Here is an 18,822-nt window from a genome sequence, read left to right as displayed (position 1 = left end):
TCACACAGACATGTCTAACAATGGGGGGAAATGTTGTGTTAGCCAAGCCACGTGCCTCACTTCTGACAGCAGAGACTTATGCGTGAGTGTCCAGTCCAGGAAAGCAAATGATTAATACACACTTAAGTGAATTAATGTTGGGGCTTAAAGGAATCCTTGATCACTACCCCCTTACTGACAAGATTAATATCTACTATATGCTGATATAATACAGCACATTCCTTCCTAAAAGGAGAATTTTTCAGTACATATTAGAAATGACCACATTGATAGAATGGAAATAAGAAAAATGAAAAATAAACAAGCTGCTCAAAATTCCAGGACACATCTATCTCTGCTGCTTTGGTTTTGAAATGCTCTCTCCTACCTCCATTCCACCCTCCTTTATCTCTGGTTGACCGCGACTTCTACTTTAAGACCCAGCCTACATGGTTTTCTTTGTGAAAACAATGCCAGATTCCCCAGACAGAGCCAACATTTGGATATACCTCTACCATGGAACTTGAATTTAGTTCATCTAGGAGTTGTGGTAAAATCCTCTCCTGCACTTCCTATATCATGAGTCATGACCTTATTCATATTTGAGTATCTAAACCAAACACAGTGTCTGGTGCACATGTATTTCAACTGCACCCACCGACACTCTATAACACAGATAGCCTCAGTAATTTGAGCATGCACCCATTGACTTTGTCCAACTAACCGCACTTCTATATCCCTCCAGCAACTTCATGTTTTTAAAGAATCTTCTTAGAGAAGCCTTAAAAGACTACAGTGGAAAAGGTTACTCATTAGGAAATGCGTCACAATTCAACAATTATTCATATTTTGATGGGGAAAACTGCTGATTGCATACTGCACTATGTAACAAGACAAATAATAAAGTATCTGTACCCACCACAAAAATAAACCACAAAGAAAACCAGTTTCTACAAGACGATCCCCCTCCTTCCATCTCTCTCTATTTCCATTTGATCCTTATCAATTTTAATGGTACAGAAATTCCAAGTTAGTATTTGAATGATTAGTAATGATATTCTTATTTACATATCACTGAAGAAGGAACATAATCTGAGTGCTTTTCTTCCTAATTAAATTACTTTGTCAGCTGAAATCATTGAACAAACAGATTTTTAACATTTCAATCCATCTGCTCCTCAAAGACATTGTATATTTTCCTGCTTGTCTGCTGAGCCAATGTCACAGAGAATTGGGAGTCTAAGGTCAGGCAAATGAAGTCTGCCTCCTTTTTTCCCACCCAAAGACTGATTAGGTTCTTGGTAAAGCCCAAGGGAATAATACACCAACTGGACTCAACTCAATTTATCTGAGACCGATAAGAACCTTCTCTATTCAAAGATAGGGGGCTCTTTTTTTTGTTTTTTTAATTACTAATAATGGTGATCAGGTTCGTGGTAAAGACTGTTTTCAGGCAGATAGTAAAAATGAGTGATGCAAGCACTTGGGTGGAGTACAATGCTCACCACCAGTTGGCAGTGGTCGAAAGAGGGCAGCGTATGACAGGCTACAAGGGGCTGTCCCTCATTTCACAGGACACCTCCTGGGAACTCCTCCCGACCTCTTCTCTATTCCCCACCCACTACCACCACTGCTGCCAGACAGAGCTGGTCTCAGGCAATCCCAGGCTTCGTGATCTGGCTTCCTCCTCCCTCTCCTGCCCCATCTTCTCCCTCTCTGCCAGTTGAACACTGTGGCATAGCCTTTCCAAAGAACTGGGAGTTCACTGATACATCCCGTCACGTCCTGTCTCTGGGCCCACGCGTGCCGTTGGCTCCTTCTGCCTAGAATGCCTTTCCTTACCCTGCCTGGTAGTGCACTCTCACTCAACCTCTAAGACTCAAGTCAAGGATCTGAACAGACATTTTTTCCAAAGAAGACATACAGGTGGCCAGCAGGTACATGAAAAGATGCTAAACATCATTAATCATCGGGAAAGTGCAAATCAAAACCACAGTGAAGCCTTTGCTGGTATGGTTCAGTGGATTGAGTGCCAGTCTGCAAACCAAAGATCACTGGTTCAATTCCTAGTCAGGGAACATGCTGGGGTTCTGGGCCAGGTCCCCAGTTGGGGGTGCATGAGAGGCAACCACACATCGATGTTTCTCTCCCTATCTTTCCCTCTCCCTTCCCCTCTCTCTAAAAATAAATAAAATCTTCTAAAAAAAACACACACGCACAATGAGATATCACTTCACACATGTCAGTCACAATGATTATTATCAAAAAGATGGGAAATAAGTGTTGGTGAGGATGTGGAGAAAAAAGAACCCCGTGTGCATTGTTGGTGGGAATGTAAATTGATGTAGCCACTATGGGAAACAGTATGAAGGTTACAAAAGGAAGGAAGGAAGGAAGAGAAAGGAAGAGAGAGGAAGGAAGGGAGGGAGGGAGGAAGGACACAGAACTATCAAATGATCCAGCAATTCCACTTGCATTTTTATCCAAAGGAAAGAAAAACCACTAAATCAAAAAGCCATTGGCACCTCCATGTTCACTGCAGCATTATTTACAGAAGCCAAGATATGCAAACAACCTAACTCTCCACTGACAAATGGAGAAAGAATATGTGCCATATATATAGGAAGTGGAATGTTATTCAGCCATGGAAAAGGACATCTTGACAGTTTTAACAATACAGTGGTGACTATAGTTAATAATGCTGTATTATATATTTAAAAGTCAAAAGTCCTCATCACAAGAAAAAAATTATAACTGCATGGTGATGAATGTTAACTAAATTTATTGTGGTAATTATTTCACAACAATACATTTATCAACACATTGTTATACAATTTTATACGCATAAAACTAATACAGTGTTATATGTCAATTATATCTCATTAAAAAAACGACTCAGGGTGAGGCAGGAGAGCTTGTATGTACGACCCATGGGCATGGACTTGGGGCGGAATTGTTGGGGGAGAGGGGGTGCTGCATGGAGGGGAGCAAGGGGGAAAAAGTTGGAACTATTGTAACAATATAATCAATAAAATATACTTAAAAAATATGTTAATAGTATTAAAACTTTGAGTCCATAAAAAAAAAAAAAAGACCACTCAGTTCAAACATCACCCTCGCTGTGAACCCTCTCTGACCCATAGAGGTTGAGCTATTTTGCTTCTCTGTTCTTCTATGTTCCTTTACATTGTACCTCTAGTACAGTCCCCTTCGGTCTGAATGGCACTGATTTCTCTAAATGTTTACTCTCCCAACAGATATATCCAAGCAAAATGCTTAACACATGGATGGCATTCAATAAGTTAGCTAATTGGTTCCCAAGGTCCAGAAATGATCTAATTTAGAAGACTTTTCAAGTTGCATCTTTAAAAAAAACTTTAGCATTTACTTTTTTTCCCCCTCAGCTTTATTAAGATATAATAGACAAATAAAAATTATATATTTAAGGTGCACAACTTGATGTCTTGATACACATTGGAGATATACTATAAAGCAATCACCGTCGGCAGCCGTCCGTCTCGAGAGACGATGGTGTAGCTTCTTAAGAGTCTATCTGCACCGCCGAGAATGGCTGTGCAGTCCGACTCGGGAGTGACATGGTATCTGTCTCCTCCTGTGTTGAATCGACATCTTGTGATGACGCTGGAGTGTCCTCTCCAGTGAAGCTGAAGCTACAGAGCCTGAGCAGGGTGATATGGAGGGTCTGCTGTTGCCCATGCAGCAGACCCCCCCTCTCTTCGCAGCTGAAGGGTCCAAGGGAAAGACGCAGTCAATACAGCTTGGCTTCAGGTGCGCCGCAGGAGTTGCCGGTGTTGACTACAACGTCAAACCGCCTTAGGGACTCCGGCTCCGGATTTTCTGTCGGGGTTTACTCCCTTAGCCTTTCCCCTGAAGAGGTATGCCGCAAGGCAGCGGAGGTCACCACAATCACCACAATCAAGGTAATTAACATATCCATCACCTCCCACATTTACCTTTTTTGGTACATGTATGTGTGCATGTGTGTGTGCTCAGAACACATGAGACCTCCCCTAGAGCACATTTCCAGTACACAATCCAGTATGGTAAACTCTAGTCACATTACTATACCATGGATCTCCAGAACTTACTCATCTTGCATAATGAAATCTGTACCCCAACCGCTTCTGATTAGAAAGGACTTTTGGATGTCTACAAGAGAAGCTGGGACTGAAGCATGAAAGGCATACCTGAAGACATTCACCTTAAAAACTAATTTTTAGTACAATTCCCTACCAAAGGTTAGAACCCGCGAGGCTTACTCTCATGCTTCTCAGATACCACTTGCCGGAGGTCCCTGCAAACCATCTATTGGAGAATATAAGATTACTTCTCTCACAATATCAGCCTCCAACTGCTAAAAATATCATTGGTGGTCATAAAATTATCCAGCCCTATATTTAATCTAGCCACAGAATTTGCTTCTGTGACCTCCCATGGTAATGAATTATAAGTGACTATCTCATTTTATTAGCACTTAATTTGCCAGTCTTTAATTTCATCAAATAACCCTTGTTCTCATATTATGGGGTCTAGGGAAAAGAAAGGACTGATTGGCCTTTGTTATGTCCTTCATAATTTTAATATTTTATTCGAGTACCCTTTAGCGTCTCCTTTCCAGGAGAAGTGATTCTAGTGCACACAATCTCATCAGGACTATCGAATCTACTCTTATGGGGCCAGGAGGGGTTTCAAGTACACGTGTCTTTGGGGAGAATAGATATGAAACCATAATTGGAAGGCAATAATACTATTTTCTTAATACTCCCAGTGAAGAAAATCCCACTGTTTCTCTTAGTATATCGCTTGGTGGCTTTTAGGCTCTCTGTCGGTTATAAATTTGTTCTCAAATACTCTTCTCATCATTCTTTATGATTATTATTTTTCCTATTCAAGTTTCAGTGGAGACAGGGATCATTTTCTCCAAAAACCTACTTTGTAGCCTTTACATCACTCCCATTTGTGTTTCTATGGATATTCTTGTACTTCTTCACAGTATAAAACATGGAACACCAAATAACTATGAAAGGAGGCTTACTTTGTATTTTCATTTTATCTGTCTTCCTAATGGAAAAAAAAATAAGAAATTGTGATACTTTATAGAAACTTTTTCCCCAAAAAACTTTGGAAGAGTAAGAAAGATTAAATTTGCCATGTTTTTCTATTCATTCTTTCTGGGTTTTTATATGTAATAGTACCAACCAAATGTGTTCCCTAGTGTTGTCTCCAGTCATTTTCTGATACATAGTTTGTACAGTTTTAATCCCAGACTCTCTTACTAAGAACCTCTTCCTAATTGCCTACTACTTCTGTGTTGTTTATTTTCCAGTCTGATTTTCAGCCTCCCAGGAATCAGCCACACCTCCCATATGTGCAAGTGCCTAACACAAAAATAACTGCTCAATAAGTCTGTTGCAAGAGAGTAATATTTTTTTAATTTAACATTTATTGTTTTTTTTCCATTACCATTTAGTCCCCTTATACGCCCGACCCCCAGCAATCCCCACACTGTTGTCCATGCCCATGAGTCCTTGTTCCTCTTTGCTCAATCCCTCCACCCCTTCACCTCCCGCACTCACTAGCTGTCACCTGCTCTCCACCTATGAGTCTGCCTCCATTTTCCTTGTTAGCTGTTTGTTCACTGGAATCCATATATGAATAAAATCATATGGCATATGTCTTTCTCTTACTGGCTTATTTCACTTAGCATAATGTTCTCCAGGTCCATCTATACTGTTGCAAAGTGTAAAACTTTCTTTTTTATGGCCGAGTAGTATTCTATTATGTAAATGTCCCATAGTTGTTTTATTCATTCATCTACTGATGGACACTTGAGCACAGTAAACTTATTTTTCACTTCAGACACTAAAACTAGTGAAATACAATCTGATCACATCTAGTCTTTCAACCTTAGCCATGGAAAAGATTAGCTTGACTAGGAAAAAAAAAACAAAAAACCTGGATATTAGTACATGCCTAAACCAGCCAGGCTCAGAAGATATTCGATTTATATAATGAGCAGACTCAGTCTCGTCTAGTTACTAAGCCCAAAAGATACAAGACAGAGACCATGATGAGAGCCTGATCCTTATCAGATCTACAATTAGTCTTCGTCCCAAAGCCTGGTATCCAATGAACTCTGGGTGAGTCAACTACAGGGCATCTAGGCCCCCATTGGATGTGAGCTGACTCTGCTAACATTGCCCTGTGTAAGCCCAATCCTTAGAATCCAGACAGATGTTCTGGAAACCAGGACACCGGCAACCTGACACCATATATGTATCGCCACATCACATAAAACCTTGCTACTGTGTCATCTCCTCAGAGCCGCTCTGTCCCTAGTCCCTAATTCCCATCGCACATACATCACCAACCAGATCATTCTTTAGGATACCAATCCAAGTCCAGGTGAGTAATGAGTTTATTACATCTCCTGAAATACTTCAACTTAAATTGCTGGCACCAACTTAAAAGCCAACTTGATTGGCCAACTTGATCCCTCAGCACCTATCTTGTCTATTCTCTGCCTACACTCCTCTTCATTCTGCCATTTCTAGTATGTCTTATATCCATGGCTATATGGGTTATCACACTCTTTCAGAATGTTTGAGGACTTGGCAAGTGTCCAATGGGGGCATGGATGCCCTAGAGTGCTCATCCAGGTCCGACTGTGACTTTCATTTGTTCATTCATTTAACTAATACAAAAGGAGTACCTACGATGGTGCCAGACACTGCTATAGGCTCTGCAGATTCAGCAGTGAATGAAAATACAAAATCTGTATTCTCACAGAGCTTTGTCTAATGAGAAGAAACAGATAGAGATATAAATATATACTGAATGTATTATATAATATACATGGGCTACAGTAAAAAGTTATATAGGATAAGAAATGGATGTCCTGGCCGGGTAGTTCAGTTGGTTGGAGCATCATTCTGTACACCTGGTGGGTTTGATCCTTGGTCAGGGCACATATCTAGGTGACAGGTTCAATCCCTGGTTGGGGTGCTTATGGGCTTATGGGAGGCAACCAATCGATGTGTTCTGTCTCTCTCTCTCTCTCTCTCTCTCTCTCTATTTCTCTCCCCCTTCCTCTATCCATATCAATAAACATATCCTTGGGAGAGGATTTAAAGAAAAAAGAAATGGACAATGCAGAAATGGCCACCAACGGAGAAACTTTCTGATAAGAAACCATTTGAGTAGAAAGCCAGTTGAAACAGGAAGTGAGCAATGAGGCCACTGTCCAAGGAAACAGCATTCTAGACAGAGAGAAGACCAAATGCAAACGGACTAAGGCAAGAGTGAACATGTCATACCTGAGGCAAAGCAGAGACACAGGTGTAAGCAAGTGGGGCAGGAAGTGGTCGAAACAAAGCGAGGAAGGCAAGGGCCAGACCTATAGTAAAATGTCATGGAAACAATTCTGTCAGCTGCAACCAGTATATTTTAAAAAAGAAATAAAATAAAATAGAAAATGTCAGGGTACGCAGTATGTAATACAGGTAGGGGCCATTTAATGGAAGGTCTGTGTTAATTACATGTACGTAGGTATGTACTGTGTGGCAATATGAAATCCAAGCCTATTGTGAGGTTAGAAAGCCCCTTAAGTAGGACTCTTTCAGCCTGGAAGGGACTTCAGGTGTGCAATGGGAAGTGTTCAGAGAATTCTGAGCAGGGGGCTAAAGGCTTTGATTTACATTTTAAAAGAATGCCTCTGGCTGCTGCAAGAAAGCCAATTAAAAGGCCCACACAAGAGCAGGTGGTAGCTTGAACCAGACACTCCAGTGGTGTGGAGACAGTGGTCAGAACCGCATCAGTCCACAACTGACTGAAGCGTTTCCATTCTGCCTTTAAGATGTGCCTTCACTTAAATAAGAGCCACTCATTCTTTGATGCTATTATTACCTTCTGGGGAGTGAACAGTCCAGGAAAAGTTGATATTATAGAAACAGCTCCAAGGTTCACAAAACACAATATTCAAGGAAGTTTCTTCATCGAGGGTCTTTCATCTTGGAATATGACTTTAATAAAACAATTAGATTGCTCAGTTTGAAATTTTTAAGAAATCCCTATAAGTGGAAGAATTCACCAATTAGAACAAACTGTCAGGGCTGGTCTCTCTGCTTCCTCTCCCAACCCTTCCACATTTTGACTGTTGGAATGGAAACTAACAACTCTTCCCAAAGGGATCCATCTGCTGAGCTTTTAGTCCTCCCTAGGGTGACCACATCATCCTGGGCAACCAGGACATGCCCAGTTGACATACCCTGTCCCATCTGGTTTGGCATTTGTGTTGTATATTCATTTTAAACAACCAAAGCAGTTTGGATTTGGTAGACTCCAACTTCTACATAGTGTGTGCAGTGAACAGAGATATCACCTGAACATATGGTTCACTCTCTAAGAAACCAAAACTTGACTCTTCTCCACCCTCCCAAACACAACAGAACTAACACTCCCAGTATGCAGGTATGCAGGGCATTCACTGATAGCTGAGGGCATTTAGGGCATCCGTGGCCAGCAACAGCTAAGTCTTTCCCGTCTCAGGTGAAGGTAGGAGAAAAATGCAACACTTGTTTCTCTGCAATCATTTGATATAGCAGCCAGCTGTGCCCTGGCCTGAGCCCAAAACTGCAAGAGATACATACACACCATGCTTCCAGACAGTAGGGTCATGAGAAGTGTTTGAACCTGTAAGCTAGGTGAACATGGAATATGTATGAGGAATCTCTTAGATGCCTCAAAGAGGGCAGACTGAAAGCAACGCTTTGGCCATTTTTATATTCAATAAATCTAAAATTATTTATTTGAGGTTAGGCTTTTTTATTTTGCAAAAATAAATCTATCAGCAGCAGTGAAACTCAAAAAAAGTGTGTTTAATAAAAAAATTACATTCTGAATTTCCGTTTCTCAGGAAAGCTGATGATCTATAATTTGCACAAAATGCTTTTCAACATTTATCGCATGCCAGCATAGCTCTACAGAGATATCACTGGCTCCAAGAAGACCCAAACTTGCTAAAAAGCATATGTAGGTACTTCAAAAATTAGCCATGCTATTAAGATGTCTGTGCCTAAAGATGACTAAAGATGACAATTTAACACAGCCTCAGAAAATACTTACATAAAACTCTGAAGCATGACTTTCCCTTTAGATAAAACGAGTGCTCTAAATAGTGCTCATTTCACATCCAAATTTCCTGGTGTGTATAAGAAACAAAACAGTAGCTATTCATTTTTTGGCTCTAGAAGCAGAATTTCACAAACGACTAGAAAATAACAGTTTTATATCAGAATCAAACCAAGATTCATCACATAGCTATTATTTGACAAGAAAACTTAAGAAGGACAGGTTATTTGAGGACAAGAAGGGAGGATTCAAAAACAGCAAAGACCGTGGAGAAAGTGTCAGCATCAAGGGCAGGGAGAAGAAAAGTGGGTGATTTAAAAGCACAAAGAATGAAATTAAAGCAACTACATTATTTTGCCACCCTTAATGAAATTGATACAGGCAGGCATTATCAATGGATGTAAAAGACATTGAGTGATAAGCTCATGGGGAAGCTGGATACTCACACGGTATTAGAAGTACTGTCTCATACATTACTTGGAGGTCAAAAGGGGAACATTGGGAACTATAGAATTGGCAAATGAGCTGCAATCTCCTTAAACAAATGATCAAAGTCAACATCAGTAATAGCAGAGCAGACACTATGTGCTTCCTGACATGATGTAACATGAGAGACACCACATCACTAACGAAGTACTCCTACCAGAACTGTTTAATCTGAATCTAATCAAGTTGTAGATATGGGATGGTTAATTTCATGTGTCAACTGGACTGGGTATACACACACAGACACACACACACACAATTATGCCTTGCTGTATGCTTGTACTCCCCCTCCCCCAAATCCTTATGTTGTAACCTAATGCCCAACAAGATAGTATTTAGGGGAGGAGCTGTGAGGAGGTGATTAGGTCATAGGAGTGGAACCCTTATGAATGGGATTAGCACTCATAAAAAGACCCAAAGAGGTCCCTCATCCATTTGCCTTGTGAGGTTCAAGCAAAAAGACAGCCCGAAATGGGGAAGTGGGGCCTCAGCAGACATGAAATACACCTGCACCTTGATCTTGGACTTCGTTGTCTCCAGAACAATGAGACATAAATTTCTGTTGTTTACATGCTACACAGTCTATAGTATTTCTGTTATAGCAGCCTGAACACACTAGAACATACCTCAAATAAAAAAGTAGATTGAAATTCTATGTTAAAATAACATAGCAATAGATGTCTATGTTTTTACATTCAGGTCAATTTATTTACAAAGCTAACATATTTTTGGCTTTTCAAAGTATCTTTAACTTGATATCCATCAATTGTTTTTCTAAGCTCTCCTCCAAAGAGTTCTGTTGCATTGAAAATACCATGTGCCATCATAAAACCAGGGTCAACCAATGACTGGCCTCTCTGGGGAATGAACAGCAGTTTTTCACTTGCACTCTTTTATGTTCTTGTTTAAATATGTTTAAATCTATGGGGGGAAAAAAGCAATACTTTTTATCCTGTTGGGATTTTTCCTAAACTCTTAAGGGGAAATGTTATAAAAAGGTTTTTCAGAAACTAAGCATTTCTATCAGGTTCCAAGTATGAAGCATTTCATTAAGTATTTCAAAGAACTCTTAACCTGCCAGGTTGAGACTATAGAGTTTTCCTCAGCAATCCACATATCAAAGCCATCTGAGAAATGTACTCTAGGCTTGAATCAAGAAGTCAAAGAAAGAGGCAGTCAAAATATTCAATACTGTCCCACCTGTTTCATTTTTAATTTACTATACTTCCGAGGGAGATTATTGTAAAACTTTAATAGCACAGTAGTGACACATCCAAACCAACAGGCCACCCACCAAAGCCTAGTACTGGACTGACAAGGACATTCACAGGAGCATGTGGGGTAGAAGCTTCTAGATTCAAACAGTACCCACGATATTTACAACCAGGGGAACAAGCAGCAAGGTATGGTTCATAACCGAAAGAACCCATCAGGTGGACATGGAAATTTAAAAAGTGGCCCCACACCAAAGCACATCACTATGAAAGTTCAAAACTCCAAAGGTAATGAAAAAATTTTTAAACTTCCCAACAGAAAAATAAAGGAAGTCACTTTAAAAATGAGGACAAAAAGAACATCAAGTCTGTCCAGAGGAACACTGGACAGAAGCCAAGCACAGTGGAAGAATGCCTTGAAATTCCTGAGGAAGCAGTCTCAAATACAGGACTCTGTACTCAGCCAAACTATCAATTACATGTGACTGAAGAATCAAAGCATTTTTTGATATTCAAAGCATTTCTTTTCAGGAAGTTGTGATGGTTGTACTCCATTATATCAGGAAGAAAACATGAACAAGGGAAACATGGATTCCAGGTAACAGGGGATCCATATTGCAGTGTGAAAAAAAAAAACATAGATGAAGGTCAAGGGAGAGCTCAGCACACAGGAGGTGCGGCAGGCCCGCAGGGAAAGCCCAGTACAAGGAGATGCAGAAGGCCTGCAGAGAAGCTGATTCCAACAGGAGAAGTGAGGACACTAGGGGCGATGCCTCCATGAAAAATACAAAACTAATAAATTACACGACCTTTTTGAATGTACCTTTTAAAAATGCAGTGTCATCTCTGACAGCTGGTGTAGGGTTGAATTAGAAATAACTACATTGAAAACTAAACAATTACAGAGAAAATAAAAATTTATTCAAAAGATAAAATGCAATCATAGTTTACCATACGGCTTATAAATTAATATTTACACAGTCATAATAATAGAAAAACTGAAAATTTATCTAACTAAAATTATATATAATGATAGAATGGAAGAGGGGCTCCGGGAGAGGAAGGGGGAGATAAAGTATGAGAGCACTAAATTATGATGCTCCATAGCAGAAAGTCAATAAATAAAATTTTAAACTAAAAAATTAAAATTAACAGACAAGCATGCTGTTTTGCAATATGGAGTTAAACATTAGAAGCAAAGGTTGCCTCTGGGGAATAGGAACCATGGATGCAGAAGAGTAGGACAGGAGTTTGCTGTATTAACGTTTATAGATGCACCTTCTTAAAGAGTATATAGTGTATATACAATAAAAATTAAAATTTTATTTTAAACAAGAGGAGAGAAGCACTTTATGATTAATCAGAATGAATACCAGCAGGCCTTATGCTGTACAATAAAAGAAGCTGGCCTGGCTGCTGTGGCTCAGTGGATTGAGCATCAGCCTACGAACCAAGTGTCGCTGGTTTGATTCCCAGTCAGGGCACATGACTGGGTCGCATGCCAGGTCCCCAGTTGGGGGCACATGAGAGGCAACCACACATTGATGTTTCTCTCCCTGTCTTTCTCCTTTCCCCTCTCTCTAAAAACAGATAAATAAAATAAAATAAAATAACCTTGTTAAAAAATTAATTTAAAAAATTTTTTAAAAAGAAGCTGGGGAGTACTCTTCACGTTTTTTTCTCTTTGTTTTCTTAAAGGGTTCTTCTCCCAAAATTAGTTAGGAGTGAGTTTGAACCCAAGATTGACACTAAAGAGCCAACTTCATTTCAGTGTTTATAAACTACTTAATATTTGTGAATTACTTTATCGCTTTCATAATTCTCCCAAGAGATTTGCTTCCAGGCATACATTCAACATGAAGGGACACTGATTATTTCCCAATAATTCTCTAAGTTCCATCCAGTTATTTCATTTCCCCTCTATTTCAGAAATTTCATTAGAAAGTACACAATTATACTCCTCAAAGATGCAGTTTCTTCTTCCTTACAGGCCATCAGGAGTTACATTCTGGACTTCACATATGGACTTACAGTGTGACTAAAATCTCAGCATGTCCCAGAGGTTTTGATTTTTACAGAAAGAAAATATCTCAGGGTCAAGAAAACAAAAGGCCTTTACAGTTTTTTTTACACTACCTGGCCAATCCTTCAACTTTACAAAATGGACTCAACTCTATCAGCCTAAATCAAGTGTTGGTTCCTTAGCCTCTATCTATACCTGTTACTTCACCAGGCAAAGCAAGTTAAGGATCTATATGGGGTTCATAAATGCTTGTCAAATTTGGAAAACAAACATACACACACACACACTTACATATCAAACAATGTTGTGAATTAATCCTTGAATTGACACTACTCTTCAAAAACTATCATCTAAAAATGAGTTCTTTCATGCTTTTTCAGTCAAATTAACATCTTAAGTAAATTTGCTAGTAGACAAAATTTCCCATGTCATAAGGTATCTTATTGCCTAGATCTTGATTTTACTACCATACATTCTAACGAAGATACACCATAACACTTACTAAACCAAACTTGGATTTCCAAATACATAGTCTTTCACTCTAATGTATTCTGGGAAAACACCTGATCATAGTTTCTCCAAGCCCCTAAATGTGCCTAGTGTTCAAAAAGAACACTAGATCTTAAGAGAAATTCATCAAGAAGCTGAAAAACAATGGCACCCAGCTCAGAAAAGATTCAACTCTCAGCCTTTTAAGAAGATTTGATCAATTATTCTAGGAGCTAAAAGCTTCAGAGAAAACCTATTTAAGTATTTCTTTTGAGAAAATTAGTGACAGACTTTCCTAAACCAAAATCTGAAAATGTCCAAAAATGCCCTGTTATTTGGCTTTACATAAGTCAATAGAAAATATTATTCATAAAGCTGCTATCCACACTGGATGTTGTGCTATTCACACAACTTAAGAGTCTGCAAGAAGGACTTCCGGCCAAGATGGAGGCTTAACGGACACGCTCGGTCTCCCTCTACAACTAGAGAGGAATACAACTACTTCAAAACAAAAGATAACTAGAAATTCCAGAAAATAAAACTACACGGAAGCCCAACGTACAAAGTTATAAACCAGCGGCGCCCTTTGGGCAGGTAAGAAGAGCGAAAGGGGGCAGTGCTGTTTGCGGTCGCACCAGGGACAGCTGCAGGGAGAACAATCCCAGCTGCAGTCTAACCCCCGCAGCTTGCGACCCCAACGCTGGGAAAAGCAGCCACCGCATCACCTCGAATGGTGGGGCCCAGAGGGCGGGAGGACGGATCCCAGTCTCCTAGCAGAATAACTGCGGGAATCCATCTTAGACCCTCGCCCCCACACAAAGCGCCACAGGGCTGTGAAATAGGTTGCGGATCGCCACTGGTTGCTGGGCAGTGACGACAAAGGGCCACAGCGCGGCGAGAAAGGTTGCAGATCTGCGCCGGTTGCTGGGTTGTGACGACAAAGGGCCACAGCGTGGCGAAAAAGGTTGCAGATCTGCGCCAGTTGCTGGGTTGTGACGAGTACACAGGCGCTGCCCCCTGTAGCCGGCCCAAGAAAGCAAAACGCATCTGTCAAAATGAGGCAGACAACTATAGAAATCCCGGTGGCGCAGTTCACTAGGCAACAGATGAGGAATCTGACAGATGAACAAAAAAGAAACCTGTCAGAGGCTCAGTTCAGGGCCATTGTTATCAGGTGGCTTACAGAATTAACAAAAGATCTGGAAAAAGATGAGAAAGAAGTGAAAAACACTCATACTGAAAGGAACAAAACCTCATATGAGACGGATGGTGAGGAAATAAAATCCAGAGTTCAAATCCACAAACCAGAACATAGAGAAGGAACAAACAGTCAACCAGTGCAGAGAGAAAAAACGGGAAGCAAGAATGAGAGGATCAGAAACCTCTGGGACAGCTATAAAAGGCCCAACATAAGAATAATTGGTTTGCCAGAAGACGAAGAAGATGAACTAGAAATTGAAAAATTATGTGAAAATATTATAAAGCAGAACTTCCCAAACTTGGGGAAGGAATAGACTTACAGGTCCAGGAAGCACAGAGAGTTCCAAAACAACTGGACCCAGGGAGAACCACTCCAAGACACATTATAGTCAAAATGTCAAAAGTTAAAGATAAAGAGAGAATCTTAAAAGCAGCAAGAGAGAAGAAAAGAATCATGTACAAAGGGGTACCAATTAGACTATCAGCTGACTTCTCAAGGGAGACTCTGCAGGCAAGAAGGGACTGGCAAGAAATATTCAAAGTAATGAAAATCCAAAACTTACAACCACGAATACTCTATCCAGCGAAATTGTCATTCAGAATAGAAGGGCAGAGAAAGTGCTTCCAGGACAAAATAAAACTGAAAGAGTTCATTAGATCCAAACCACTGTTATATGAGATGCTAAAGGGACTGGTTTAGAAAAAGGAGGATCAAAACTATGGACACTAAAATGAAAACTGCATCACAAGAAACAACAACAGAAGCTAGGGAATCGAAACAAAGGCAAACTAAGTAGGCAATGAGAGTGGAAAAAGAACTATAGGTATGGGAAACATATTGGGGGGGAGGTCAGCAGGGAAGGGGAAGGGGGAAAGGGAGGGAGATGGTATAGGAATTAAGGATCATGGTAGGAGGGAATGGAATAGACAGAGAGAGGTTGAGAAGAACTATAAGTACAACCAATGGACATGGACTAAAAGGGGGGGACAAGGGGAGGGAGGGGGGCCACCGGGTGGAGGGGAGCAGAGGGAAGGGAAATTGGAACAAATGTAACACTATAATCAATAAAACACATTAAAAAAATAAATAAATAAATTTAAAAAAAAAGAAGAAAAATAAAAGAATATATGTACATATAAAAAAAAAAAGTCTGCAAGAATACTTACATACAAAAACAGACCTGCACATAGTTAATCCTGTCAAAACACCAGAAATGTAATTTAAAGGCTACAGAATAAAAAAAACTAAAAATAATAATTAAAAAACATTTGTTTAAATTTATTTATTTGCTTATTTATTTATTTATTTCCCAAGACTTTTTTTTTTTTTCATTGCTTTTAGAGAGAGGAAGGGAGAGAGGGAGGGAGAGAAACATCAATGTGGGAGAGAAGCATCGATCAGTTGCCTCCCATACACACCTGGACCAGGGATCGAGGGTCAAACCCACAGCCTAGGTATGTGCCCTGACTGGGAATCAAATCCACAACCTTTCGGTTATAGAAGGATGCTCCAACCAAGCCAGACCAGCCAGGGCATATTTGTTTAAATTTAAATATGTTAAGTTCCAGGGAAAAAAATAAAGAATAAAGATCTTAATGGAACTTAAGGGTTATATAAACTCTGTACTTACTTTCCCCAAAGCCCCATTACCACTGCCTGTACATAAGGTCCTTGTGTTCTCAGCACACACTATCCCACTTAAATCTCATTTCAGGAAAAATCTGTTCTCAGTCATTGGTGCTATACCCACGAATTTAAGGTAATATATGACCTCTCCCAGGGACATTTACTTTTATGTTTTACCTCTAAGGTAAGATATTGTAAATTAGGAATGACATTTTATGAGGGATGTTAACAAGTTATTTCCTAAAGTTTGTGAGTTCATATTATTCCTGACACTTAACCTTTTGGGCAAATATTCTGCAATGACCTACTGAGACTCACTACCATTTTGCGATTAAAATTTGTATATTTAAGTTTTGAAATCAATGCCTACTATACCAAAAAAACAAAAAAACAAACAAAAAAAAAACATCGTTAGTTCTCAAATAATAGTGTAGGCGCATGTGTCTGTGATTACTAACCTAAAATAGTCACGGGATGGCACCAATTAGACTTATCAAATGAACACTTACTCTATGGTCTCATTATTTATCACCTTTCAAAGAAGCCAATCACAAAAATAAGTTAGAAAAATAAAAGAACTTGGGATGGATAAATTCCCATCTGGTGGGGGACCCCCAATGATAAATACCTTTCATATATTCACACAGGAAGGAAAGCAAATCCACAGAAAGGTATTGAGGACATATCTAGTTTCAACCCCCACTTCATTCCAGCATACACTGAAGCTCCAACTGCCCTAGACTCTGGACTTCTCACAACTCCATGTTATATTCCACTCAGCAAATACCTTGTTCATAATCAGTTAGTCTTTAGTTTAAAGGTCAGAACTTACCAACATTCCTATTACGTCTTGTGAAAGGGCTGGGTAATTCTTACTGCATCTCACTACCTCTCTGGCACCATGCCAGCTGTTCTACTTGTAATATCTCACTTAATCTTCACAACTACTCTATAACTGAGCTTTTATTCACTCCAGTTTTTAGGTGTGAAAACTCAAAAGATCATAATTAGAAAAATCAGGATTTAAATCCCATAGAGTCTGAATTAAAGTCCAATTTCCTTTCAAAAAGAAGCTATATTTAATTAAATGGGTAACCATCCCAACATACCTATTTATTTGTAGAAAATTTAAATTTGGGTTGTCTAGAACAACATAACTGAATTCTCAATCTTGAACAAGAGATCCTCCTTTGAAACTGAAGTAAAATAAGTTTTGAAAGAAAAGTAAATTTTTTTTTTAATTCATTGTGTAGCTACTATATATACTATACATTTTTTTAAAATCCTCACCCAAGGATATGTTGATTGATTTTAGAGAGAGAAAGGGAGAGAAAGTGGGATAAACATCAACCCACTGCCTCCCATACATGCCCCAACCAGAGCTCAAACCCACAACCCAAGTATGTGCCCTGACCAGGAATTGAACGCCTGACCTTTCAGTGCACAGGATTATGCTCCAACTGACTGAACAACCCGGCCTATAAAACATGTACTATACATGTTTTATGTTACCTTTTCACTACCCTTTGATTTGCAGAAAATATCATATGCTTCCTGAATCCCTTCTTACCACAATCTCATGCTATTGCATTATTGCCTTTATCTTTGGTTAAGTATATTTTTAAACACATGCAGAAGGAGCTTGGAATGTAGGTGTACCCCTTAAACAGCAAGTATCTAACATGTGCTAAAACACCCTGACTATAAGCAGGCATGGCTTGAGTTGATGTTATCTCCCAAAACAAACAAACAAACCTTCACTGCATTATGGAGCACCATGACCGCCAACACTGTCTGGGAATATCTGTTCAAAACTGAACTGGAGTGGAAATCGCCACCTGCTGGGTGCTGATTCAAAACACCACTTCCCGCTGCACCTAATTGTCTGCAATTTCTCCTCAGGAAGAAGTTCTTTTGTGGTACAGGTCCAGACAAGGTGGTTGGTGTTCCCTGTGCTTTCAGATGCTCTGTGACAAGTCATCAAAAACAGTAAAGCATCACCATCCTACTGTAAGAAAGGAGTCATGAGTTAGGTGTACAGTAACATTTCTGGGCCCTGTGGGCCTGGAAGCATTCCCCCTAGTGGAGCTGAACAGGGACACTGGCTTCCCACCCGCTGCTCATGAAGCTGGGTGACCCTGAAGCAGTAGAGGAAGTCACATGACTAAGTTAGCTCCCTAAAGGAGCTGGCTCCTGTCCAGTTTTCAGAAATGGCTACTGTCTGCAGGGCGGGATTTCACAGTTACAGTTTAAGGTCAACTATACAAAATCCAGAGTGAAGAAAAGTCAAAATGGCAAGATTTCAGGCACAGCAAGAAGGCTCCCTGCCACCCAACATTCTCTGGTTAAATATGTCATATTGTACAATTAAAGTGCCCTTGTTACTTACTAAAGTCACCTCCAGGAAAATGTAGCTCTTTACACCATCAATCTCTCACACATCGGTGGGAAGTGAATTTTCCATTTTTCTCCCAGACAGCTTTTAAGCAAGGGGGAAAGGACCCTCAAATTAGACAACTCGCCTTGACCGGTGTGGCTCAGTTCGTTGGGCATCATCCCACAAAGTAAAAAGGTCGCGGGTTGGATTCTGGTCAGGGTATATACCTGGGTTGTGGGTTTCTCCACAGTTGGGGCACATGAGAAAAGCAACCAAT

General features: G+C 39.9%; 1 protein-coding gene across 1 annotated transcript in view; it reads right to left on the bottom strand.

Annotated features, from left to right (window-relative positions):
* Positions 1–18,822, bottom strand: part of DERA (deoxyribose-phosphate aldolase) — a 94,815-nt gene that overhangs the window by 67,121 nt on the left and 8,872 nt on the right. The gene's annotated exons all lie outside the window — the stretch shown is intronic.

This window comes from Furipterus horrens, unplaced genomic scaffold (assembly GCF_987537825.1).
Source record: "Furipterus horrens unplaced genomic scaffold, mFurHor1.1.pri manual_scaffold_4, whole genome shotgun sequence".
Classification (NCBI taxonomy): Eukaryota; Metazoa; Chordata; class Mammalia; order Chiroptera; family Furipteridae; genus Furipterus; species Furipterus horrens.
This window is presented reverse-complemented; position numbering and strand designations above follow the sequence as displayed.